The following is a 27,434-nucleotide window of genomic DNA, read 5'->3' as shown; positions in this document are numbered from 1 at the left end:
GAGAGAGGCCAAGGGAGACTGACTCCAGAGGAAAACGTGGGATGAGGGTGGGAACAGACTGGAGTGATGTGTTTTGAAAATGGAGCACAAACCAAGGAATGTAGGCAGACACTAGAAGATGAAGAAGACAAGGAAACAGATTCTAGGATTCCTAGAAGACTCTGGGAGGAAGAGGCCCGGCTGGCATCTTGATTTCAGTCCCATAAGACTCGTTTTGGACTTCTGACCTCCAGGACTGTAAGAGAAGAAATCTGCTTAAGTCTGTGGCAACTTGTTACAGTGGCAACAGTAAACTGTAGTATGACGGGTTGATTAAATTGCTTGATCATAAAGCTAGTTGAAAAAGAATAATTATAAATTTTCATACTCAAGCATGTAAACTTCTCAGTCTGACCTAACAAGTGCTGTGTGCCTTTTTCCTTTGCAAAAGCTAGAGCTCTGGTTCCATTTCAGACCCAGACCCTCCCATCATTATTACAGTCAAGATGTAAGCGGAAATCCATATTCTACTTTTATTCTGTTATCAAAGCATGTTTTCTTGAATCTGACAGTGTGTTTAGTTCTTAGGTATAATTCTTATTACATATTCAAGATATTCAAAATATCTTTTGGGGGGTGTCTGGGTGGCTCAGTCAGTTAAGCATTCAACTCTTGATTTCAGCTCAGGTCATGATCTCAGGTCGTGAGACTGAACCCTCATTAGGCTCCCAGCTCAGCCAGGAGTCAGCTTGAGCTTCTCTCCCTCTAGCCCTCCCTCCACTCATGCATGTGCGCTCTCTCTCTCTCTCTTAAATAAATACATCTTTAAAAAATATATCTTTTGGAATTGACTCCACTCTAATTCTAAAATAGGAGTAAAAAACATAGCAATTCATCATCAAACTTTAAAGAATACAATTTGTCTATGGTCTAGTCTGTGTCTCAGGCTGTATTTGTTGGCTGAATGATATACACAGAAGTTTGAAGGAGAGGGGCGCCTGGGTGGCACAGTGGTTAAGCGTCTGCCTTCGGCTCAGGGCATGATCCCGGCATTATGGGATCGAGCCCCACATCAGGCTCTTCAGCTATAAGCCTGCTTCTTCCTCTCCCACTCCCCCTGCTTGTGTTCCCTCTCTCTCTGGCTGTCTCTATCTCTGTTGAATAAATAAATAAAATCTTAAAAAAAAAAAAAGAAGTTTGAAGGAGAACTCAAAATTAATTAACTGCATTAATTGTATACCCATGGCTTTCTCTCCACTTCTAGAAACTGTTTCAGTAATAATGCACCAATGTTTGATCAATAAAGAGATGACTCACTGAGAGAATGGGTAAACATGCTAGCTGCCGAACTTACCCAGGACCTTAAACTATGTTTATCCTAGAAACACCCGAAGCATTTATGAACAGAATAATAAAGAAGGGAAAGAGAACAGCCCCATATTTGCTTAATAAGAATAATATGTAACAGGGGCGCCTGGGTGGCACAGCGGTTAAGCGTCTGCCTTCAGCTCAGGGCGTGATCCTGGCATTATGGGATCGAGCCCCACATCAGGCTCTTCTGCTATGAGCCTGCTTCTTCCTCTCCCACTCCCCCTGCTTGTGTTCCCTCTCTCGCTGGCTGTCTCTATCTCTGTCAAATAAATAAATAAAATCTTTAAAAAAAAAAAAAAAGAATAATATGTAACAGCTTGAAATTCTAAGAAAGAGAAAATAAATTCAAGCCAATTTTTAGCAGAGTGCTTTCATTATATACCTTGAGTAGTGTATCTTCTAGCGACTATAAAAAACTACAAGAAATGGTTACTCTTACTTGCTAGTCTGCTGGTGGTGGCACCACTGGTGTTGAAATTCACATGTTCTTATATGTGTCTGTAGGTAGCTTAAAGCAAATGCCTAAACATACACTTCCTCTTGGCAACCCAGGTTTTCAACATGGGAAAAGGGAGATATAAATGCAGAACTAGGGAAATGTGAGGAAGGGCCCAGTGAAGGTGGATTTGATTGGGAGAGTATTAGTTTGAATTAATACCTTTTTTCTTAAATTTACGTCCTAGACCTGTCTATAGAAGAGGCCTAGAAACAAGGACACCACGTTAGCAAAGAGCACACAGGGTACCCAGATCTTGATTTCTAAGCACCGTTCCCATGAAAAGGAACCAGGCTCCAGGAGAAATGCCTGGTTCCAAATATGTGGCAATGAAAGCACAACGTGAATCTGGGAATTATAGCATCCCTTTAAAAATGGAGAGGTCTTAAGGTTTTCACCTAAGTGACCAAACTTGGAGTTACCCAAGGAGGGATAATTTAATTATACCTGCCTCCTGATGTGATTAAATAAGTACACAACATCACTTCTGGACAAAGATGTTCACCCTGAATCTAATAATTATGAAACAAAGAGACAAACCCAGAACATGGGACACAGGTCATTCATGACTACTAGTCCAGAGTCTGGAAAGAAAGGACAGTTTCCTGAAAAACAGAAAGTGGCAAAAGCTCTATTCGCTACCAGCAGAGACTGAAGAAGCATAACCAAAAGAAATGCATGAACACTAACTGGGAAGGGAGGGCAAAAAAAACATTTTTGGACAACTGGAAAAATTTTAAAAGGAAGTGGATATTAGATAACATTGTCGAATTAATGTCAATTTTCTGCAGGGTGATACTGGCATTGTGGTTAAGAGGAGACTGTCTTCATTCTTAGGAAATGCCTGAAGTATTTAGGGATAAATTTCATGATATCTGCAATTTATGTTCAAATGGCTCTACATGGGAAAAACATGTATGTGAATAATGGATGGTTATTCTAGGTGAATGAAAAGGATGTAGAAAACGTCACTGAATTGTCCTTCTCATTTTTCTGTAGGCTTAAACATTTCAAAATTTTAAAAGTTGGAAAAAAATTCCAAGGAAAGGGAATTTTAAACGTCTTCAAAACCTCATGGCATTATTTTGCCCTAAACTGATTTCTGCTAATTACTATGCTTGAAGATATCGACGGTAGTAGCAGCAGCAACAGTATTAAAGAATCAAAGAAAGTGGAGCGCCTGGGCGGCTCAGTGCAATAAGTGGCCAACTCTTGATTTTGGCTTTGGTCATGATCTCAGGATCTCGAGTCAAGCCCCATGTTTTTGGGCTCTGCACTCAGTGGGAGTCTACTTGATTCTCTCTCTCCCCCCCGCCCCTCCCCCAACTCACACTCACACATGCTCTTTCTCTCTCTAAAGTAAATAAATAAAATCTTTTTCTAAAAAAAAAGAATCAAAGAGGGGCGCCTGGGTGGCACAGCGGTTAAGCGTCTGCCTTCGGCTCAGGGCGTGATCCCGGCGTTATGGGATGGCCCCACATCAGGCTTCTCTGCTGTGAGCCTGCTTCTTCCTCTTCCCACTCCCCCTGCTTGTGTTCCCTCTCTCGCTGGCTGTCTCTATCTCTGTCGAATAAATAAAAAAATTAAAAAAAAAAACTTTAAAAAAAAAAGAATCAAAGAAAGAGTATTTTATAGATTATAAATGATTTTAAAATAATAATTACACGGGTTATGGCCAGTTTAAAATAACATGGCATATTTATAAATAATAACAGTCAAAGCCCCTGTGCTAAACACTTTTTCCGTATTATCTCACTTACTCTCATAATGCTTGAGATAGGTACTATCATCATTCCCACCTTATAGATGCAGAAATTCAGGCTTAAAATGGTCACATAGCTACTATATTATCAGGGCTGTGATGTGAACTCGGGTCGTCTGACCCAACTTTTTTAAGTATATAAACTTGCATTCATGAAAAAAGGAAATCGGTCGTCAGGAAACAAAAGATTTGCACACATTCTGAGAGGATGAATATAGCCATAAGAACATGCAACCGGAAAAGAACAGAATGCAGAATGCCTAGAAAAAGACACAGTCTGAAAACAAAAACAAACAAACAAAAAAAGAGCTACTGGTATTTAAAAATAAGGTTGCTAAGTAAAAACTTCAGTAGGAGAGTTAGAAGATAAAACTATGGAAATCTCTCAGAACACAGAGCAAAAGGACAAAGAGATGAAAAATGAAAGAAAAGATAAAAAGATGGAGGATTAATCCAGGAAGCCCGACATCTCACTAATAGAAGTTCGAAAGACCACAGAAAAGTGAAGAAAGAAAGGAAAAGAAGCAATTATCAAAGGAAATAATATAAGAACACTTCCCAGAGCAGAAGAGAGATGTGTGTTGAGACTTCAAGATTGTGCCACTTGTCACTGTATTGCCTCTCAGCCGCCCATCCACCCCATTTCCCTCCTTGATGATACTGGAGCTGGACGTGGGGAAGGTCTCTCCTTTGCCAGCTGACATCGGGCAAGAGGAAGGGCTTCTCTGTGCGGTGTGCTCTTGCCAGCTTGCTCGCGCTGCGCCCAGTGGCTGGGAGCATGCAGAATGCCCCAGAACATGCACACCAGTGAGGCTCGGCCTGAGCTCCTTGCAGGTGGATTCCAGAGAGTCTGGCAGGCACCCAGCAGGCGGCTTCCCACCGACGTGTAACAGCAGCATGCCTCAGTGTTCCGCAGTGAGAACTTACAGGCAGGCACCCAGCAAGGTGGGCAGGCACCCTGGGGGGCTTCCTAGCAAGTTCCACTGCCACCTCTGTGGGCAGCATCCCACTTGGGCCTGCATGCAGCACCTCACCCACCTGCCCTGGTACCAAGGGACCACAAGGCATGCCCTCTCCAAGGGGATGACTCTCAGCTTTGGGGATAGGCGAGGGGCAGTCGCTTCCCAATCTGATCCTGCATCAGTGCTGGAGGAAGCAGCTGCTCCCTGTGTCTGCCATTCCTGTATCCTTTACTGGTTCTCTTTCCCCCTTAGTAGTTAATCCCTCAGTACTAATTAATAATTCTTTACACTTGCCCTACCCGAATTCCTGTTTGATTTTTGTCTCCTGAATAGAACCTGATACACCCACTGACTACCAAATACAATAAATGAGAAAAGACTCGTACAAAGACACTTGACTATGAAATTGCAGAACATTAAGGAATGAAGAAAAAGAGAGAAACTCTAGGAGCTTCCATAAAGGAAACAAGAATCAGTCAAAAAGATGTTTAAAAAAAAAAAAAAATCAGACCAGCACGTGACTTTTCACATCAGCAACCAAAGGGCAAAATTTTTGATATTTAGAGAAAAAAAATTTAAAACCTATAAATCCATACCAATCATAGTGAAGAACACTTTCAACCATACAAGACTCAAAAAATTTACTTCAATCCGAGGAAGTCATGTGATATTATATTCCACCAAAATGAGAGTAAAAAACAAGAAAGGGGAAATATAGCACACAAGAATGATAGAACAAAGCCTAGAATTCCAGGAAAATGAGCAGGAGCAGATATAGGAAGCAATGAAAAACCCAATGAGTGGGCTCCAGAAAGGACGTCTTCGAGAGGAATGCATTTATTTTGAGCAACGGACAAATGAGTTAAAACCTAGAGATTATTAGGTGTACAGTAAAGAAGACATGGTCTTCCCTCAAAAGGGAGGGGAAAAAGTCAGATCAATAAAAACTCAAGAGCAACCACCAACAACAAAATATAAGACATGATCCAAACATCCCATGATTCTGAGCACCTGGTGAAACTTAACAGAAGAAACCATCTGAAATTAACATTAGAAATTTCCTCCTTTGCGCACTGCTGCAGTTGTGATATTGCAATTACGGGCAGAGAAGTAAAATTATAGCACCCTACTTGGCTCTCCCACAGACAGTATCTATATGAACACAGTCATTGGCTTGTAGCCTTGAGACTCAACCTATGGAATAAGCAAAGCAAATTATGCCAGTTAGAGAAGGCAAATGTCATCAGCTTCAACACTTAAAAGTAAAGACACAGCTGAGAAAGTTGAAAGATGGACAAGTGGAAAAAATGAGGCAGACAAAAGGTAGCAGTACTTAGTACCCAAATCTCACAAAATTTGAGATCAAGGGTGGTAAGCAGGTGGAACAAAATATAGTGACTTCGGAATATTACAATTACAGTAGTAAAGAACAGAATTCATACAGTGATAAAACTAAGAAGTTACACATGCCTCCGTGTGTGTGTGTGTGTGTGTGTGTGTGTGTGTTTCACCTATCATAGCAGAGAGTCAACAGATAAAACCCAAAGCAGATACAGCAAAACATCTGAGCAAATCTGTTATCAGAGTTACAGAAGTAATAACCACTAATAGAATTAACAGGAACCATTAAAAATGTGTTGCCTCTGGAAAACAAGACTCTTTTTTTCATTATCAGTGCTTCTCTACCACCGGATTTTTTTCAGCCAAGTTCATCAATCGCTGTCATGTTTAGAAAATAACCGTCTAGTGCCAGAGTTGACAGATGGCAGCCGATGGCAAATATGTTAGGCACTGTGAGCCACGCGGGTCTCTGGCAGCTATACAGCTCTGCCACTGTAAAGTGAACAATCTGTAAATGGATGGGTGTGACTGTTCCAATAAAACTTTATTTACACAAACAGGTGGCAAGCCAGCCTCAGCCTTCAGGCTGTCGTTTGCTGAACCCTGATTTAGTCCAGTGTTTCCCAACCTACATATTACAAGACACTCTGATGTATTTAGGACTATGCTTCCAAAAAAAGGGAGAGAGATTCCATGATCAAAGACTTGAGAAAATGCTAGGTTAAATAAGCCTGAAGAGTCTTCTTGACTCCAGGACCACAGTCCCGAATGTGCTGATGAGCTCTGAATACCCAACATGGAAGTAATCTGGAGTGCGCGACATTTCTCCAACCCGTCTGAATACGCAGGAGGAGCACCAAAGGCCACTGCTGTTCAGTGGAACATTTAGGAAACAGTGTCATAATCAAATTCCTACCCTGTAAAGATGAATACACAAAACTGGGCAAGTGGCATGTGACTTGCCCAGGGCTCCTTGACCAGAGGGTGTCAGAATGAGAGTCGGGGCCAGCACAGGGTGCTTGCTGCCTCGCCACCAGGCTGGCCGTTGAGGTGCCTACAGAAGAAATCAGCGCAAAGCTAGCAACATCTCTATCCTGAGTGACTTCAGGGGACTTCAAAACACCGTAACTACATCAATGCAACAATACTTAAACCTCAAAAAGCTGCAGACTTTGGGGCTAGATTTTATTATTTTCTTTAGAAATAATCACGATGTGAGCTGAAGTGTATAATGGGTCTCATTCACTAGGAATCTGTTTCCTCATCTCCATCATGGGGGGGAAGGGGAGTAGAAACAACAGAAAATAAAAAGGAACAAAGTAAACTTTTCTCTCAACTTTTTTGTGATTCCAGCACATATTATTCGGTGGTACTAAGCATACTTTATATGTTATGGCATGTAAGTATTAAGCTCTATCTGAACGTGCCATGCCGTACAAAGCACACAGCGTGTGTGTGGGAGATAAAGCAAGCTGAGGAGGGTCGGGGATAAAAGAAAATGCCTGGGGAAACCTAAGTTCCGGGAAGAAAGTACTGAATAGGAAAGCAGAAAGTACTGAATAGGAAAGCGAGCAACCTACTCCCAAACAGGGATGTTCAGGATATAAACTGGAAAAAAAAAAAAGAAAAGAAAAAACAGAAAAAAAGAGGAGAAATGCAGCATTTAGCCAGGTGGTGCTGGCAAGAAGGGGTCCAAAAGAATTGGGTATCCCTGCTCTGAAAACAACATCCTGGTTCATGAGGTGGTTTCTGACTCTTAAAATGTCGTACATCATTTTCTTTTTTTTTTTTTTTTAAAGATTTTATTTATTTATTCAACAGAGACAGAGACAGCCAGCTAGAGAGGGAACACAAGCAGGGGGAGTGGAAGAGGAAGAAGCAGGCTCATAGCAGAGGACCCTGATGTGGGGCTCGATCCCATCACACCGGGATCACGCCCTGAGCCGAAGGCAGACGCTCAACCGCTGTGCCACCCAGGAGCCCCTCATTTTCTTTTAATTCATGAATCACTGTTTCATTTTCTTCATGTTCTTCAGCTGTACCTTCATAGCCTGTGATCACTAACAGGGATGGAGTTGTAAAATCATTCTTGGCTGACTTAACTAAGGGGAAGCTTCCCCTACGCTCTCCCTGCTTCTTCCAGAACTATGGCAATGCTACCTCTGCTGAAAGAATTCCCAACCAACTCTGTCCAGGTCAGACTGCTCCAGGGTTCATCGCTTAGTAGCCCATGGGAAGGGGAAGAGGAATTGCAGCTGACCTACAAACCTCACCCTGGCCCTGGCCCAGTAGTACAACCCACAGACCGCCCCTGAGGCCACAGTTCTGAGACTTGTGCTAATGGCTTCACATGGTGGGAGGTTATCAACCCTCAACCCTTGAGGCACGGTCATCAAATCCTTTGGAGACCACTAATTATCCAAGACTTCCTTTGCTATCCCGGTGCTGTGGGGCCAGACAAGGAAGCAGCAGCTGCAGGGCAAGAAAGGGGAGAGCCATCTAGGTGTTGACATAAGGTCCCTAGATTTAAATGCAAACCAGCCCCTGGCCTGCCCTGCCCAGTACAATCTGTTTAAAATGTGGCGAGAGCAGCTGAGGAACAGAGCACTTTAATTAATTTTACTTTAAAAAACTGGAAGTAGTATAAGAACGTTTCTGCATTAGGCACAAATGTATCGCTTTAATAAGATTACATTTCACTTTAAATGGTCTATTGCCTACGATGGTATTGGTCTATTGCCGTCTGTGAGTCTTCACGTAAGCATATCGTTGATCTACCTGGTGTTAAGAAGATGATTCATGATTCAATTTAAACGATTTTTTTCACACACTCATATACACTGTAATGTGTCTATGTGAATATTTTATACAGACAGCACATTACAGTGATAATTATGTAACTCCTAGTTGATAAGTAAATCAAAATATGTTTTAATTAAATATAGAATTTATTTTTCTAGCTTAGAAAATAAAATGATCAAATTTTCAAATTTAAAACAAAGAAATTTAAAACAAAAACAATTTAAATCAAATTTACTATTGATATAAAATCCAGTGGAGATACAAAAGCTAGTACTGTAATTAGAACATAAGGGAAAAAAGGGACTGGAAGAAATAAAAAAAAATGTCATGATCAATACCAACTGCAATTTGCTGTGGCAGAGAAAAATGAAAAAAGCTGTTTATTGCATCAAACAATCAAAGATGGTAAAGGAGACAATTTAGCAGATAATTAAACAGGTTATTAAAGGACAATTTCAGCAAAGACACAGTGAATGTGATACAAAATTTCCTTTCAACGGTCAGAAAGGGACCAGTGAAATTAGTCTCCTGAAATCAGAATTAAAAACCAAAAAAATTTTTTAAATGATTTTTAACAAAATCTGAGCTTATAACTTTGGCCAGCTATAAAACATCTCAGATTCTTGAACAATAACAACAATAAGTACACACACACACACACACACACACACACACACGGAGAGATGGTAAAAAAAAAAATGTATTTAGGTATGGAAATTCTGTTAGAAAATTACAAGGAAATGATAAAAAAAGATACTGCACAAAAAGTGAAAGATTTTAAATTAAGCCACTGAATAATTATCCATAGAATACAAGATCTTTCTAATAATATCAAAGAAAAATAAATTCAAAATTTGAAAAATCACAAGAAGTTTTTTTGTAGTATTAGATGAGTCATGCAATATAAGCGACATTGCCAAATTAGTACTTTGGGTGCATTTTTGCCTCAAATGACTTCCAACTTATAAAAAAAAATGTTGTCAATTCATAGCTGAAAAAACTGAACTCATGACATAGACACTTTTGAATCTTTTCCATCTGTCAAAGAAGAATTTTCACTAGATATGAAAATATGAAGCTTCTATCATAATAGTGCTCCAGCTATGCTGGGCCAAAAATCCAGACTTACTAAACTTTTAAAATAGGAGACTGGTATTTTTCTCTTAGTGCTTCATTCTACCGTTTGATATTAATTTGTAGCAGGCTTTCTTAAGCACAGCCTATGAAAACTGTCATGGATATCATTGGTAGAATTGTTTAGTATATACACATAAATGCTATGAATTACTATTGGTTTATAGAATTGCTGAAAAAAATGGAAAATAATTAATGCAATAATCATGTGTTCTCTGCAAGGAGATCTTTGGTTGGGTCATGGAAAAGTTTTACTAAGATTTGCCTTATAGTTAACTCCAGTTCCAGATCTTCTTTAACANTTTTTTTTAAAAAAAAAAATTTTGCCAAAAACCAAAAAAAAAAAAAAAAAAAAAAAAAAAAAAAAAAAAATGGCAGTGTGATTTTTATTTTCTCATATGAACAAGCTAAATTGGAAGCTCCAAGAAAAGGAAAAGCTTATTTATGACCTTGCCAAACAAGTATGAAAATGTAAATCAAAATTGATACTTTTCATAAATCAAAAATGTTTTATACATTTTTCTAACTTGCATCAATATGCAGAAGATCTAACTGAAATCAAAAGTATTATATAAATTGTCTTCAAAATCCACAAGAAAAACTTGAAGAATACTTTATGGAGATATTAAAATTTAGAATTCATTTTTAATTTTTATAATATCCCTTTGAATTTAATGTTAACAATTCTGAGTTGGCATAAGAGTTAATGAACTTATATAACTTAAACAGACATAGCTTTAAAACTGATAAGCTTTTGTTTCAAAAAATGTTGTCAAATTTTCTAAAAAAACATTGACTAGTTTTGTCAATTAAAATGGCAAATATTAAAGGAAAATGGATTTTGGCACTTGATCCAGTTATTGGAAAACTTAAGTATGTTTGGAACTTTGTTACACAAATCTATTCTTTCAACTATGAATTTTTTTAAATCTAAATACAGACCAAGTATTTCAGATGAAAATGTAGTGTCTCAATTTAGATCTGCTATAACTCTAACATTCCCACCAAATTTTAAGACTTAGTGCAATAAAAAAGTCTCACAAATATTTTTATATTGATTACATGTTGAAATGATAGCATTTGGGGTTGAAAGGGTTAAAGAAAATATATTATTGAAATTAACTTCCCTGGGTTTCTTTTAATTTTTTCAATGTGACTACTACTAGAAAATTTAAAATTAGGTATGTGGCTCACATTATATTTCTGTTGAATAGTTAGAGACTCTGACTACTCAAGAAGTCTTTTCCCAGAAGCATCACTATCATTGGAAAATTTCTTAGAAATGCAAACTCTCAGGCCCCGGCTGAAACCTACTGAACAGAATCAGAATTTTATTAAAAATTTCAGGTTTGGCCAAGATGAAGTAATAGGAAATAGATTTGTGCTTTTGCCTGAGACAAAAAAGAAAGAAAGAAGAAAAAAGATGTGAAATAATGGTTTTCAGGAGACAGGACATCAGAAAGTTAATGAAGCGAGCCTATGATTGTCTCATCTTATTGTCTTAAGAGCTTTCCTGGCATAGACATAGGAGGGGAGAATAGAGGAAGGGCCCTGTGACTTCCTGAGATGAGGATACAGAGCTGAGAGTCTTGGAAGACAAAGAGTTTGGAGGACAGAAGGGAGCTGCACACAGAGAGAACTTCAGAATCCTCCGAGTCACCCCTGAGTACTCAGCTAAGTACTGATCAGTGCATGTGGGAGCAAACTACCTGTGGCTAGGGGAAGAAAATACCAGAATGGACGAGCAATAACACTGACTGGTGCTAACACAGGGCCAAGAACAGAACCTATTTCCACCAAACAGACTAGAAAACCTCATAATTCAGAGGCATTCGGTACTCAGGAAGATCTTGCCTCTGTAGTGGGGAATAACTGGCCCTAGACTGAGCATTGTTCCAGTCCCACCTAACAAGATTTATAAAGTAAGACACAAAAGAATCAACTGTCTCTGTCTAATTTAGCTATGTCCCAAAACAAAACTCAAGAATATTTTTATTAATACAAAAATATCCAGCACCCAAGAAGATACCATCACAATATCTAGCATTCAATCAAAAATTTCCAGGCATGCAAAGAAGCAGGAAAATTCAGCCCCTAATGAGGAGAAATGTCAATCAATTGAAACTGACCCAGAATTAAGACAGATATTAGAATTAGCAGACGATGGGTACTCACAATTTTAAGTAGAGACATGAATACATAAAAACACAAATCCAATTTGTAGAGATGAAATCTACAATGTGTGAGATGAACAATCACTAGATGGAATTAATGACAGATGGATATCACATACAAAAAATTAGTGAACATGAAGACATACCAATAGAAACTTCCAAAATAAAAAAATAAAAAATAAAAAAGGAATTAAATTAAAAAAAAACCCAGAACATGAATGAGCTGTGGAGACAGCTCAAGCAACTTAATATATATGTAACTGGAGTCTTCATGGGGCGGAGAGGGGGCAGAAAATAATATTTGAAGAAAAATTACTAAAAATATTCCAAATCTAATAAAAACATAAACTCAAAAAAAACAAGGAGCTTGACTAACCCCAAGCACAAGAAACATGAAGAAAAATACACCAAAGCACAGCATAATCAAATTGCTCAAAACAGGAAATTAAAAAGAAATCTTAAAAGCAACTGGAGAAAAAGAACACATCAAAGAGGAACGAAGATAAGGATGACAGCAGATTTTATGTCAAAAACAGTGCAAATGTCAAGACAGCGAAGCAACATCTTTAAAGAATTGAAAAAAAGAACACCGCCAATCTGGAATTCTATAACCAGCAAAAATATCTTTCAAAAATAAAGGCAAATAAGGACTTTATCAGACATAGAAAAGCAAAAAAGAGCTCATCAGCAGCAGTTCTGCATAAAAAGAAATGTTAAAGGAAGCCATTTTGAGCAAATAAAAAAAAAGAAGACATCCCATAGAAATATGGCTAACAAAGGTGTGAAGAGCACTGGAAACAGCAATTACTTAACATTTAAGTTTTTCATTATTTAAATATCTTTAAAACAGGAAGGACTTCTAAAACAAAAATAATAATAATTAATGCAGAGTTAATTACAATATATAGAAGCAAAATGCATGACAATGGTAATATACAGCTGAGATGGAAGCATACTCTTGTAAGGTTCTTACATGTGAAGGGGTTTGACATCATTAAAGGTAATATACAGCTGAGATGGAAGCATACTCTTGTAAGGTTCTTACATGTGAAGGGGTTTGACATCATTAAAGATGTAGACTGTAAACCCTAAAGCAACCATTAGAATAACAAAACAGAGATACAGTATGGTAACCAAACAAAGGAGAGGAAATGGAAACATGTAAAATACTCAAATAATCCAAAAGAAGACAGCAAACAGGCAAAGAGAATAAAGAATGGAATAAATAGAAAACAGATATTGTCATATTGGAAACATAAAAGCAAGAGCAAATTACACACTGCCTACAAGGAGTGGAACATAAAGACATAAATAGATTAAAAGTAAAAGGACAGAAGATGACATACAATGATGTCACCAGTCCAAAGAAAGCTGAAGAAGCCTTATTAATATCAGACAGGAGATTTTAAAGGTTTTATTTTTATTTATTTGACAGAGAGAGAGAACAAGCAGGGGGAATGGCAGAGGCAGAAGGAGAAGCAGGCTCCCCACTGAGCAGGGAGCCCAATGCGGGGCTCAATCCCAGGACCCTGGGGTCACGACCTGAGCTGAAGGCAGATGCTTAACCGACTGAATCACCCAGGACCCCCTCAGACAGGAGATTTTAGAGCAAAGAATATCACCTGGTATAAAAAAGGTCATTTCACAATGATAAAGTGACTAGTTCATCAAGAGGATATAACAATCCTACACATCTATTCACCTTAATGGCTATGCCTCCAAATATATGAAGCAAAACCTGGAGGGATACAAAGAGAAAGACAAATTCACAAGCACATTCACATACTTCAATACTGCTCTGTCAATATTTAATAGGAGAAATAGAAAAATCAGTTAATACATAAAAGATCTGAACAAGATTCTCCAGTGATCGGAATGCACCCTAAAGTCTGAGAAGCATCGTTCTACACTACTCTCAACAGACAGTCCATATTCAGGTCAACTTCTGCTAAATTTTTCTTTTGTCTTCTTACTGGTACCATCGTAACTGGTGCTCTTTCGTCTGACTTCTCGGCTAAGCAGGAGTTACAGAAGGTATTTCCAGGAAAGCTCATCTTGAAAAATAAACCACAGAATTCTGAGATGGTAGAGGTGAAAAGCTCCAAACGTTTTCATCTCATAGAGCTGGAAATAATATCATCCCCACCACTTAGATTTCAATTCCTTGAGATTTAAGGTACTTCATCGGTAGGACGACACTAAGAGCTACTGTGAGGTATGACGTACATGATGCTTGGCACGTGGCCTAACACAGAACACAGGCTCAATAACACATGCTTTTCCTACCTTTTCCACCACACTGACTAAATCGGTACGAACACTCCGGATGCAGACCTAAGCTTTCCAGCACACCTGCTTGAGTAATTCCAGAAAGGCTAGGGAAAGGAATGTCTTCAACAGCAAAGCATGTCAGTATCTCTATTCTGATCACTGAAAATTCTGAGACACCATTCAACTAGCCAATACTTGTCCTTCTAACCCTCAGTGAAGAGCTTTATTTATGGTGGTTATCTACGTTCTTCCAGCGGCTGTTGCCTTACATCTCAGACTGGATTAACAGAGAAAGGTTGAGTTGGACACCTTTATAACAAAGCTTCAAATTATGGCAAATATAGAAGAAGTAAATACGACTAACCTAATTTTTTAAATCCCACTGGAAAATCTCTATTCCTTGTTATTGACTGAAATCAAGAGTGGTAAAAACAGGGACAGGAGTCAGAGGGCCTGGCTTTCAAACCAGATCCTGCTGCTTCTTTTATCATCTTGAGTAGAACATTTTTCTTTGTGAGCCTTAATTTTCTCATCTATAAAAGAAAGATAAGAAGACAAGCTCTGTTCAACTTACAGAGTGTAAGAAGAATTAAAAGGGGATGCGTGTAAAACCATAAAGCATACATAAGTGCAAAGTATGATTTCCAATGATCACAGTCATCAGTTCCTTCTATTAATATAGCAACTTAAGAGGTAATTGGAGGGGGGGATAACCGTTAAACATCGAGCTACTAGTTTTTTCTCCTTTTTAGATGTATACACTCAATATGGTGTGAGCAGCCGTGAGTTTTTAAAACTCAAAAATTGCCCAAATCATTACTTAAAAGTTTTCTCTGCAAGTAATAAAGGAATGTAGCAACAAGAACAAGTTTGAATAACTTATCCAAGACTGTATCATGAAGCCCTAGGAGCTAAGAAATTCTGGCTTAACACTGGCCCAAACTTCCCCCCCAAAAAAACCTTACTAGAAAGTGAAGAAAAGAGTGGCAACATTATACTTAATAAAGCTAGAAAGAAACAAACAGTGGCTGTGGCCTTTGGAAGATGCACACATGAAAGCAACAACCACAGTCAGTGTTTCCATGACGAGTTGGCCACAAATCTGGAACAATCAACGTCTTCAGCAAAAAGCAGGCAAATGCTTGAATCGATCCTCCAAGCCCAGCATGACCTAAGGGCACTTAGTCCACCAGCCCTAAACTGATAGTTAATTCTTAAATTAATTCTTAAATCTTGAAATTTTACTACATTAGCATCAAGCTGCACTTCTGGAATCCTCTGTTCTACGGGTGACCTTCATTGTGATTAACTACCATGTAGTTATTGGCACCATGTACTGGAAAGTAAATGTGACCTTAGCGTTGGAAGATCCATATTTAAATCTCAATCCTGTCACCCCCTAGATAAATGATTTTGTCCAGTCGTTGTACCTCCATGAGCCTCAAAACTCTTAACACTACCTACCTCACATGGTAGTTGTGATTACATGACATTAGTTATGTGACAGTGCCTAGCACAGTGTCCTGCCCACCAAAGTGCTCAGAAATATTTATAAACTTGAATAAGCATCGCTTACATTTCAATGACGATTATTCACGATGAGTCATTTTTGTAGTACTTTAACTAAAACTTCCAAGTATTCACTGTTAAGAAGGCTTTACTCTTAGCAAGAGCTGTATGTCCTACCAGACTATGAATGATCCTTCAGGGAATAATAATTATAATCATAAAAATCCTAGAGAAAAAAATCTTGAAAGGGAAAAATTCTGTCACACTACGTAATCTTTTCATCTTTTAAACTGCCTCCACTTTCCTGTCTATACAGAAACTAAAACATTAAATCCACAGGCAGGCATCCGCAGGTTTACCTCACTTGGTGATGGTAACTAACTTGGTAAGCCCAACCACAATGGAGGCAACGCTCCCAAAGCTCGTTAACTTTCCCCAGTTGTCCCAAGAATTGGTAACAATGGGGAAACCATTTGGAAAGTACAAGATGAAACAGAAAAGCCATTCTTAAGTAACTATCAGGAATCCCTGTGAACTTGGCAATCAAAGAGGATAAAAAGCACAGAGGAGGAAGATGTGTGGGTGATGATTATGTAAACATGGCACAGAACTTTTGAAAGCCAACTTCTGGCTGAAATGGGAAGTGATTGAGAAGAACATGTGTACTGGAGACCACAGTTATGCAGACAGGAAATAGGAGTGGGTTTATCAATGTTACTAGTTCTACGATGAGATAAGATGCTACTATATGAATCTGTGCTCAGAATGAAAGTGGGTTTTCCATAATAAGTTTGCAGTTTCCTCTGATGTTTGTGTGTGTGTGTGCTTTGAGAAGCCTAGACACTCGAGATGGAACTAATTTGTTCATGGAAAAAAAAAACCCCAGCACTTTCACTGCCTGCTATAACTGCCTGCTTGTGTTTTCTTCCAACACTCTGAGAACCAAGTACAGCAAAGAATGCCACGCGATGAATATCTTCAGTTTTTTAAATAAAGTGATGAGGAAGTTTTTGGGTTTTTTTAAACACATATGTTGGGCTTACATAAATAATCAGCCAAAACATTTTTCTAACATATAATTTTCTTGTCAAGCATATATTTTTCTTTTTCCTGGAAACTCAATGTCAGAAGTATATGATGATGATGATTGTTTTTCAACAGATAATTGAATAATTCTGGGGTCAGAATGAAAAAAAAATAAATCTTATTTAAAAGTCTTATAACAGATTCATTTTTAGGAACAGGATGGAAGTAATCTAACATTGCTTGAAGTAAGTTGTCTCTGTACTTGAGCTCATGGTCTATCAATTTTTCCAGGAATGTAGGTTCTTAGCCTTATCCTTAAAGCTTTTGGACTTAAAATCCAATGGATGAAAAATTGCAGTTTTGTTTTTTTTTTTCAAATAGCATGTTACTTCCAAATAGGCAAGCATGGAATTGCCTCATTCGGGCACACAGTTCAAGGACAGAGTTCTGTCTTTCTACTCGCACTGCTATCAAGAGCTACATCTGAAACAGGACATATAGACATAGCCCTAAAGCAGGGCGTGCTTGTCAACATTTCTTCTTGAGCCCCAGAGTGATTCACTCTAAAGAAGCCGCCCATTGTCCTCAGACTCTCTCTAGAAGAAGGCAGGATCCAACTTCCCCTTTGAGCTTCTCCTTTTCTTCAAGAGGTTAGGTTTCCTCCACCTGCCCAGCCAGTATTCTTACAATCACACCTGGGTTTTATCAGAAACACAGACTTGTCATCCTTAAAAGGCAGAGAAGGGGAGATAAAGCCAGGGAGCCTACATCCCGCGGGATGTGACAACGAGAGACTCCGGAGAGCCTGTACGGTGTGCACTGATACGCTTCTGCTTTGTGAAGAAGTTACTTTCCTTCAGTGGGCCTGAAACAGAACCACTTTGCTCACCCACGCACAGCTGAGAACAGCGAGGCAGAAACCAGAGGCTGTTGGCTGCGATGCCCAGCACCGAGAAGAAGTGGAGAGCCGTGGGGTACAGTCCCTCCTGGGTGACAATAAGCCTGGCAACCAGCTTCTGCAAAGCTTGGCAGAGGGAAAAGAAAGCCTCTTTAGAAATACAGTTGGCAAAACACTGAATATAAAGGATACTCTGAGCAACTGCATAATTACAGACTCAGAGTAACTGTCTAAACTGGATCCCCAAGGGTATCCTTTGTCTGTCCGTGGAGTGGTCTAGACCCCCACTGCACATCCTTTAACAAAGCGGCTCTCTAGGCTTCCTTCTTCCTTCTTTTACAACAGGGATGGAGATGGATGGAGAGGGAAAAGTAAACCCTGGAAGATACTGATACGTCCTCTCATTTATTGCATAAGGTTTATGGCTTTGGATCTGAGTTCAAACCCAGATACTACTACTTACTGTCATACCTCATTTGAGGTACTTAACCCCCAGGGTTTCAACTTATAAGAGGATGCTGACCACGAGAGGTACGGCATGTCAAGCCCTCAGCGCGGAGCTCCGCACGTGGTGTGCGCAATCGTGACCTTCCTATCCGCAGCAGCCCCACCCCCACCACTGCGTCTTCTGTCTCCCTTACGCCTGGAATGTGCATCCATCACAACACCTCTGACACTTCCCCACGCTTTTGTGCTCACAATGCATCTCCAGATCACGGGCCCGTGAGGGCAGGGTTCACTCTATAGTCTCAGTACCGAGCGTGTCCACACACACGCGTATGCTTGCACGCGCACGTGCACACACACATACACACCACTACGAGGTGAACAAATGTTTGCTGAACAAACGAGTGAATGAGTGAACAGACTGCTGGGTTACAGTCATTGTTTATTCCTGTATAATTCAATTTTAGAAACCTTTCCCCAGGTGTTGGTAGAGCCGGCTAACTTGTCTAGGTCAACGAACCTGCCGAGCACACCTGGATTCCAACTAAAGCAGCATCCATCCGTCAGGGTAAGCGCCAGTCCGCACTTACACAAACTCCTATCCCAGTGCTGCAAACAGATTCCCAAATCTAACTCCCATAGATTAGATTCCCATAACTGTGCTCCTTTTTAATTGGGGAGTTCTAGCACCAAACTCCATTTTGGCACAGGTAAGCATCCTTTCACTTGTTTTCAGAATTTTAAAAAAGGAGAGCAAGAAGAAATGTAAATGAAGTCGTTAGCGCGCACACACACACACACACAAATTTTCAGAGAAAGCAATTTCCCTGCAGTGAGCAAGTACCAGGTGGGAGGACTCCAGGGCTCGTGGCAAACATTGCCAAGGAGAAGCTGCATAGCCCCGGATGTCGTCCCTGAAGCTCTGGCTCAGGGCAGGGCAAGAACATCCTTTCCCACCGCCTCCCAACAGCCAACCTGCTGCATTCCTCACTCTGAGGAGACCCCTCCTTGTTCATAGCTTTAGACAGAAAACTAAAGATTCCTAAACCAAGGATCTCCTCAGACTTCATTTCCAGTTTCTTTTCATGGACATAGACTCACTGCTTGGAAATACCCTTGAGGAGAAGGCCCAGCACAGTCTTAATATGCCCATGACTTACAAGCCACACTGGCCACAAAGCACAAAATACCTTCCAAGATCTTTCAGAAATATAATTTGGAAAAAAAAAAAAGTAACATTAATTCTGTTCTGCGTAGGCACAATTTCCATTTGCGAGGGAAAGGTTATCCAAAAACAAGCCCATGTTTCAGTTACTTTCAAGGTCCCCCCATGTGAAAGAAAAGCCAAAGTAAATTTCAAGCCATTTTCCCCAAAGTTCTGGCCTTTGGAATGCCCTGAACTGACCAGTTTCAAAACTGGTGTTTCCAAGTTTCAATTCCAAAGAACCGTGTTTTTTAAAAGGCAAAGTTTCCTCTAAAAACCGTGATAGCGTATATTCAATGCGATCATTATACCCGACACAGGTGACAGCCAAAGGGACTGGCTCGTGACAGAGGCAGAAGGAAGAGCCTGCAAACGGTAAAGAGCAAATGAGGAAGAAGGAATCTATCTCTTAAGAAGCACTGGGGAGGAAGAACTGTGCCTCTGAACGTTGCTTACAGAGTAAATCCTAAAAGTTCTCATCACCAGGAAAAACAATTCCATAGCTACATGCGGTGATGGATGTGAACTAGACTTACTGTGGTCATCATCCAATCTACCCAAAACCTGAATCGTCATGCCGTGTACCTGAAACAATGGTAGGGTTGTATGTCAATTATATCAAAATAAAAAATTGAGGTGGGGGGGTGGGGGAAGGCCAGGACAAGAGAGCAAGAAGGAGCCAGGCAGCCCCGGGAGAGACAAAGACACGCACCGGAAGCCCGGGGCAGTGCAGACACAAAGAGGCAGCGTGCAGAGCAGGGGCCAGCCTATCAGCAGGACGAAAAGCTGACAGAAGTCATCAGAAAGGACAGCCTACCCACTGTCAAAGAGCAGGCTGGATGGCGGGGGAAGCAATTAAACACCCATGACAGATGGAGATGAGGGCATCCAAGGCGAAGTGTCCCTAAGACACTTGAAACCGAGGGCTGCTGGGTGGTGGCTGGACAGCCGTGACGGACAGCCGCGAAGGAGCAGGAGGGGTAGTGTGTCAAAGAGGAAACGCAGGGTCCCAGAATGAGGAGAAAGTGGCCAAAGTCTGGGGGCCGGAGGAACGTGGGGAGTAGGCCTGTGTCCGCACAAGAGCACGAGAAATGCTAGAGAAGTCCCGACCAGAGGAGACGCCCCCCACGGCTCAGCAGCCTTTCTGCTCTGGGGAGAGAGTCGTTGCCAACCTCTAGGGTCCCAGTGCCATCGGGGCAACATGGTCCCCGTGACCTAGGGCTGCTGGCTTACCGTCCAACAGTCTCCCCGTGGAAAAGACTGGACAGGTTAACTCTGGCCCATTCATTTGTATCTGGAATCCAGCGGAAAGGGGGTAGCACTCTACCCCATGAAACAGGGAGAACCACTTGGCCACAGCCATCTTCTGAAAGGAGCGGGGCTGGTTGAAGACAGGTAATGGGTCCAGCGGCCACGGAGGGCCTCTCTGTGTGTCTGTGGACGTGTGCACGTGGGTACGTGGGTAAGAGGGATGCACATGTCAGAAAGCTGGCAGCTGCCCTTGAGAGCCAAGACTTAACACCGCAATAGAAGAACGATTACAACACGCAGCAAAATGTAATGAGGAAGAGAGTCGCCCCAGGGAAAGAACGCAGTGAAAAGCCCAGTGAGGACTGTGGCCGTGGGGGTGGCTCGGCCTCTAGCTTGGTCCAAGTTGACCCTTCTGAGGCTGAGCCCGTCAGAGTGCGGAGTGGTGGTCAGGAGACTTTCCGTTCTTAACAAGGCCCTTGACGACTGAGCCTCAGTTTCCTTTTCTGCAATACAGAGCCCCCCAGCCACCAGCCCTGAGAACCAAACAGAGCTCTTGGAAATCCCAGTGCAAATGGCAGTAAAAGCAATTGAAAGCTGAAACACTGCCCAGTTCGAGTATTGCTGTGAAAAGGGACCAAGTAGAGAGATACGTGGACGTTGTAAATGGAGCACAGAGGGGATGAAGGGCTTAGAACCATGGGTCCGACTCAGCAAGTACGAGTCGCTAGGGATCTGAAGCAGCAGTGGTTTCCAGTGCAAGAGCCCCTAAGAGTTAGAAGAGCTTCAGTCTGGGTTTTATCCATCTCCAAGTGAATGCGGTTTTTTTTATAACCTTCTATAGAACAAAGGGATTGCAGCCGACCGATCCTCATAAAGGGCTGTGATTTATGCTGCTGCTCCCAGAAAGCATTTATTCCCTTCCATGCACAGTGATTAGGAGGGCAGAAGGCTCCGGAGTCCCAGGCAGGAGTCAGGGCACAGGGAGGCGCTCTCCACAGACACAAGGCCTTGTCTCTCTAGGACATGCCCTCCACGTGTGATAAACCACAGAATGCCTAGTCCATCTTCCTGCACACCGACTCCCCTTAGCGATTTTAATCGGTGCATCTACTTGGTACTCTGGCTTTATCTGAGTTGCCATGATTGCAACACTGACATGATTACACAAAAAGGTGGTGCCTTCTACCACGACCCGCATAAGGCACGGGTTCTGTCCGTTGTTTCTGAGCTGTGAATGCAGCCAGGGCGGGGCTCAAGCCCTGCCTCGTCTTCATAGGTTCTCCAGGCCTGCCACACTGTAAACACTCAACAGAAGACTTGCTGAATTAAACCAAAGAGCCAGATCACGTGGATAAGTAACCACTTCTGGGAAACTCAAGTTTTGTCATGGAGAAGATAAGGGATGTGGGCAAAACACCAACCAGCTCTGGCAAATGCAAAATAACCCAATCTTCTGAAAACAAAACAAAACAAAAAAACATTGCCTGAATACTCATTGTCTTTTTTATATACTTCACGCAAAAGGAATATGTATGTAATTAAACCTGATTCATATGTCGAATCCAAAAAACATTTTAAATATTCAACCCATCCCTTTGTTAGTCAATGAAACACAAAAGCTGTGTGGGTTTTATGTATGAAAAAAAAAAAACTATACATACTGGTTATCACTGAAAAAACTGATTCAGAAAAAATGTTAATTCTGACATTTCCTTTTACACGTTCTCCCCTGAAAGACTGTATCTTGAATAACATTGACCTAATGGAAACAAATAAGACCACTGACAAAGGCTATAGTTTAACAAAGGCGTCTGGCTTTTTACCTTCCTTGGTTACTGCACAAAAGCAGCAAATGTAGGTACAGTTGCCCCAGCAGCTGGCAAGTTCTCTCCCATATGCGAAGAAGTTGTGAAACAGCTGGGGAACGCAAGATGCTTTTGAACAAGCTGCTATGTGATCCAAACTTACGCAGGCCCTGCAGGCCCGTTCATCTTCCATACAATGGAAGCGACAGCCCAGGGCAGGTCTGGCACATGCCCTGCAGCTGCTTCTTTCTTTGCAGCAGGGGCCCAACAAGTGGCTACAAATGGAGTAAGATGCACAAAGCCGAAACCTTGCTCCTAACCCTTTGCATGCTGTCACGGGGTTAGGCGTGCAGCTAGTTTTCCAGTGTGGGCGAAAGCTGCATTTTACACCCAAACGTAAAACGTCTCTGATGCTTTAAATGGCAACCCCTCCATACTCCAGACCCATGCACTTCTCGGTGACAACTTTCCCAGGAGGGTGGTGTTTGATGACATTATAGGGCTTCTGGTGCTTTTGCCCATGACTGATTTTAAAAGATAAATGCACAAGAAAAACCCACAGCTACAAAACAGCGATGTTAACTGTTAATGAGGTCTTTCCAAAACAACCTGGCGTAAAAAAGGATTTCTCCACTTGTGTTTGCTAAGGTTCAAGCTTCGGGCTTTATACCATAGGAACTCGTCTACTTGTTTACTAGTTGCTCAGCCTGAACATGGTCCCCCTTCCTTGTATCAGCTTCCCAGTTAGAGTGCAGCCGTCTTCAGATCATATATCGTTTATCATATTTAAGCAACTACTTTTGAAATGGTATCTCAAACTCTCCTGCCTTCTCCACCAATCGGGTGGCTCACCTTTAAAGAGACTCCAGAACAATATCCTATTTTCCAGAGAAATGTTCCCTCTGGCCAAGACGGGGCCAGCACCAGTTTCACATAAGCGGATATTTCTCTTCGGCATTACAAACGGCTAGCGAATGAGCAAAGAGCATACTTGCTTCCTTTGCTACAGTGTGTCTGGTTTTGAGTTTGTTTTTTTCTTTTAAGTCCTGTCATCCTGGCCATTAGGATACTGGCTTCAAATTAAAAGGAAAGATAAATGGCTAGAGGACTGACCACAAAATTATACAGTGGTAAAATTAGGAAGAAAGCCCTACAGTTCCGGAGCCCCTTGTAAATTCCTTGGGCAACTAGACAGAATTTTCCATCACTACCAACCCCGCCCCCCCAACTGCTGATTCCAAAAGAGGAATCACTCGCTGCCCTGCATGGCAGTATTAACTAAGAAGAATAGCAAGTTCAAGGCAAATATCAATGAACTATTTTACCTCTTTGGAGGAGACAAGAAAGGAAAAAGAATCTGTTCTTAAGCATCATGGTTATTACTTAACATTTGTTGAACAGCTACTATGTGCTAGATTCTGTGCTACTAAGTGCTTTACAGGGATTATCAAATTTAACCCTCAGAGCTTCAAACCAGGAGGTGCTATTATTATCCCTGTCTTAGAAGAGGAAAACAAAGTTCAGAGAGGCTGAGCAACTTGACCAATATTACAGAGCTATAAATGGTGGAGGTGGCATTTCAAGCCTGTCACTGTGACTTCAGATGCTTGCCCTTAATCATCATGCCTCGCTGTCTCCACAACTGGCATTGCCCTGGGATGTTCTGAGTCACAGACTGTCATTTCAGAGTTTAAAACAACAACTTTCTTAAAGACAATGCATTTTAAGTACATTCAAGGCAATATACCCACAGCCCCTATTACAAACTTGAGCTCAGTGATGCATAAATGTGCACAGATAAAATCATGTTGTTAGATGTTGAGAAGGCATTTGAGTTTTAGCTCATTAGGCAGTTAATTAAGGTTGGCCATATTTCCAAGGCAGACATAATGTTACACACGTATCCAGCACGGTGGCCAAGTCACACCACTTAAGCAGGGTAGGAACTGCAGCTCCTTGCACCAGGGAAGGCAAACAGACATTTACGCCATGTGGAGCTCCTACCTCAGAGACCCACCTGCCTCAAGAGACACCACAAAATGCAAGAGACAGCTATTTCTGACTCACTTTGGAGTTGTCAGAAAATTCTAAAGGTTTGGAAGACGCCTTAGTTGTTGTCATACACCTTAAACTTGAAGAGTTGGTTTAGTTTTAGTGCTGGCCCTAACAAAAGCCAGCAAGATGCAGGAAGTCCGGCTAACCCTGATGCCTAGCATCACAAACCCCGACCTGGGCTTAGAGCACATGCCGTGGCTCTTTAATCAGCAATCAATAAACGACTCTTCAGTGTCGGCCTTTGCCAAAGACACTGGGAGGAGCAAACAGTACTCTTTAGAGCAAGCCACACTCCTTAAGCTTCAGTTTACTCCTCTGTAGAATAAAAATAACCGCCTCTGAAGAGGAGAATGGTGAAGATCCTTCCAAAGTGTGTGTGAAGAGTCTGTCATCCACCAGGCACTTTATAAAAACCAGTTCCTGCCCTTTTCTTACTACAGAAGGGAGTGGAGGCAGATAAGAAAGCATGTGAATTCCATCCATTGATTAGTGGGGGATATGGTTTCACATGGGAGCACAGTGCCCTGGGGTTTTCTTCAGCACACCTCCTCTCTGGCGTCCAGAGCCCTGAAAGTCTGGTGCGCGGTGGAGATGTTGCCCAGGCCCCTTCAGTGACAGGACTTGTGCACAGGCTGGGTTTGCCTAAGTTCTTAATTTCTCCTGCCGACTTCTCCCCTATCGCACGAGGAACTTCCTGATGCAATAAACTGACTTCACCAGAGCTGTAATGCCTCCGCCAGAAGCGCTTAACCCCGCACCTGACCCAGATTGCGGCCTGGACGGCAGCCTCCCGGCCGCTAACTCACAGTAACGCAATTACCGCCTTCTGGAGCTCGGCTCAGGGTGCCGGCGGCTGCCGGCGGTCCCCGGGGCCTAAACCACTCCCTTCCGGGAGCCGGCACGCCACCCGAATCTGCAGGCAGGGGCGTGGACCCGCGGGCTGGCCGCGCGCGCCGCGCGGGGACTTCAAACCCGCGCGGGCCCTGCGGAGGCGCGACCCTGGGACCGGAGGAGGGGCGCGGAGCCACAGCAGCTCTCGCCCGTGCAGTCGGGAGAGGAAACAGGCAGTGTCGCAATTCCCAACACTCGTGTGCACCTCTCCGGGTCACCCCCTTCCCCGCCCCTCCTCCCAGCGTAACGGGCCGCGGAGCTAACTTCCCGAAACTCCGCAGAGGGAAATCCTGACCCGGCCCGCACCTCGGGGCGGGCGCGCGCCGGGGCGCGCCGGCGACGGAAGTGGGTGGGAGCAGTGGCCGCGCCGCGCCTTTGTTACTGCTCCGGGACCCCGCGGGCCGCCGGGAGCACCCCATCGCGGCCGCCCAGCAATCGGCCGCCCACTCCCACGTCCCCGTCGCCGCCCGGGGCAGGACCACCTAGAGCCAGAGTAAAACCGGCCCCACCTCCGGACCCCGAGAAGGGCGCGCGGCGGCGTGTCCTAGTGTCTGTCGGCCTTAGTCTACGCTGCCGTTCCCTGCCCTGGGGCCACCGCGCAGAGGGACGTTCCTCACCTTCTGAGCTTTCCCCAGACCTCTGGGTGGCAGAATCGCCGCTTCCCCGCTGACAGCAGCTTGGCAACCCCCGCTTCTCAACAGCGCCACGGCCACTCCCTGCCTCCTTTCACAGAGCGAGGATCGGGTCCCCCCTCTCGGGATGATTCACTACGCTCCTTACCTGGAGGCTCGAACAAGTCCCCTCCCCTCCGCCGGCCCGCGCAGCGCTCGGGAGCTGGCGCCCTCTGCCGGGCCACCAGCGGGAGCACCCTCGGGACTGAGCGAGGAGCCGCACAGAGGGTCAGAACCTGGAGCCCACAGGAACGCAGGACCCCCAAACCTACCACCGATGGTCATCCCTTCCCGAGCAGTGGCCAGCGCGCCGGGCCGTCCTGGCCGCCGTGCCAGTGCTGAGGCCAGACCCCAAGGGAAGAGGACCAGAGCTGTTCTCGCGCCCCCGGGGCCACTGGGCGCGCCCGGAGTCCCCCACTTGCGGGCCAGCCGGGCCAGCCCCGCCCCCGGGGATGTCCCGAAGAAACCACCATGAATCAGGTCTGCACGTCTGGTTTTAAAACACTGGAAAGGCAGTTTTACTGAGTGAAAACAAAGTTTGTGTCTTGTATCTCAAGTAGCCTCCTGCTCGAATTTAAGAGGCGGAGGGAGGGCGGGGGCCCGTCACACTCCCCCCACCCGCCTCGGTCCTAGGACTAGGAATTGGCTTGGGGTGAGCTCCAGGCGTATCCGCAGCCCCGGGCTACCGGGGCTCTTGGGTACCGGTGGAGCCCTGGGTCTGGTTTGGGGCTGGAGGCCGGGGCCGCCGTGTCACTCACCCGGCTGGGAGGACTGGCTGTCCGAATGACTCGCGCTCTCGCCAGAGTAAACACACCAGCAGCAGGTTAGCCTATCCTCCTCCCCCGCCCCCCGGCCGGTCCCGAGTGAAACTCTGCAGGGGGATTAGGAGAAGGGGCAGAGGATACGTACACGCGAGGGCCCGCGTCCTACCACCGGGCCCCTGCACACTCACATCCCAACTGCCCGACCCCACTCACCCGTTCGGCTCGCCGGCCGCGGTCGCCCACCTGCCGGGCGGGCCCCCCCGCACAAAGTTCCCCTCAGCGACGAAGGTGGCGGTCGCTCCGCAGCGGCGCCGGGAGGAGAGGCGCACACTGGCGCGGGACCCCGGCGACGGCGGCACCGCCCCCACACTAACTGGCTCTCCGCGAGGGGCCCGGCAGAGTCGCCGCCGCAGCCGAAGCAGAGCAAGTTGCTAGGCAGGTCAGCGCCGACCGGGAGCCTCGGTTCCCGAGTGCGGGCGCGCGAGTCCCGGCGCGGCGGGCGGGCGCCGGCTATTACTTGTAGGGCCCCCGGGTGTCGGCCGCCGGGCGCTCTGAGTGGCTCGGACGGCGCGCCAGGCCGGCGGGGCGGCGCGACCCCCCCCCTCGGCGCGCACCCGCCCC

General features: G+C 43.6%; 1 protein-coding gene across 3 annotated transcripts in view; it reads right to left on the bottom strand.

Annotated features, from left to right (window-relative positions):
- Positions 1-27,434, bottom strand: part of SVIL (supervillin) — a 231,567-nt gene that overhangs the window by 204,010 nt on the left and 123 nt on the right. The window contains exon 1 of one of the 3 annotated variants that reach the window (XM_034643767.1): positions 27,027-27,392. The exons of 1 other annotated variant lie outside the window; for it this stretch is intronic. The gene's annotated coding sequence lies outside the window, so the exon portion shown is untranslated. Of the gene's footprint in view, positions 1-25,995; positions 26,147-27,026; positions 27,393-27,434 lie in introns of those variants that run through there. One more of the 3 variants, XM_034643766.1, reaches the window with a different exon arrangement.

The sequence above is a fragment of the Ailuropoda melanoleuca genome, chromosome 15 (genome assembly GCF_002007445.2).
Source record: "Ailuropoda melanoleuca isolate Jingjing chromosome 15, ASM200744v2, whole genome shotgun sequence".
In the NCBI taxonomy this organism is placed as follows: Eukaryota; Metazoa; Chordata; class Mammalia; order Carnivora; family Ursidae; genus Ailuropoda; species Ailuropoda melanoleuca.
Note: the sequence above shows the minus strand (reverse complement) of the source record. Positions and strands in the feature narration are given on the sequence as shown.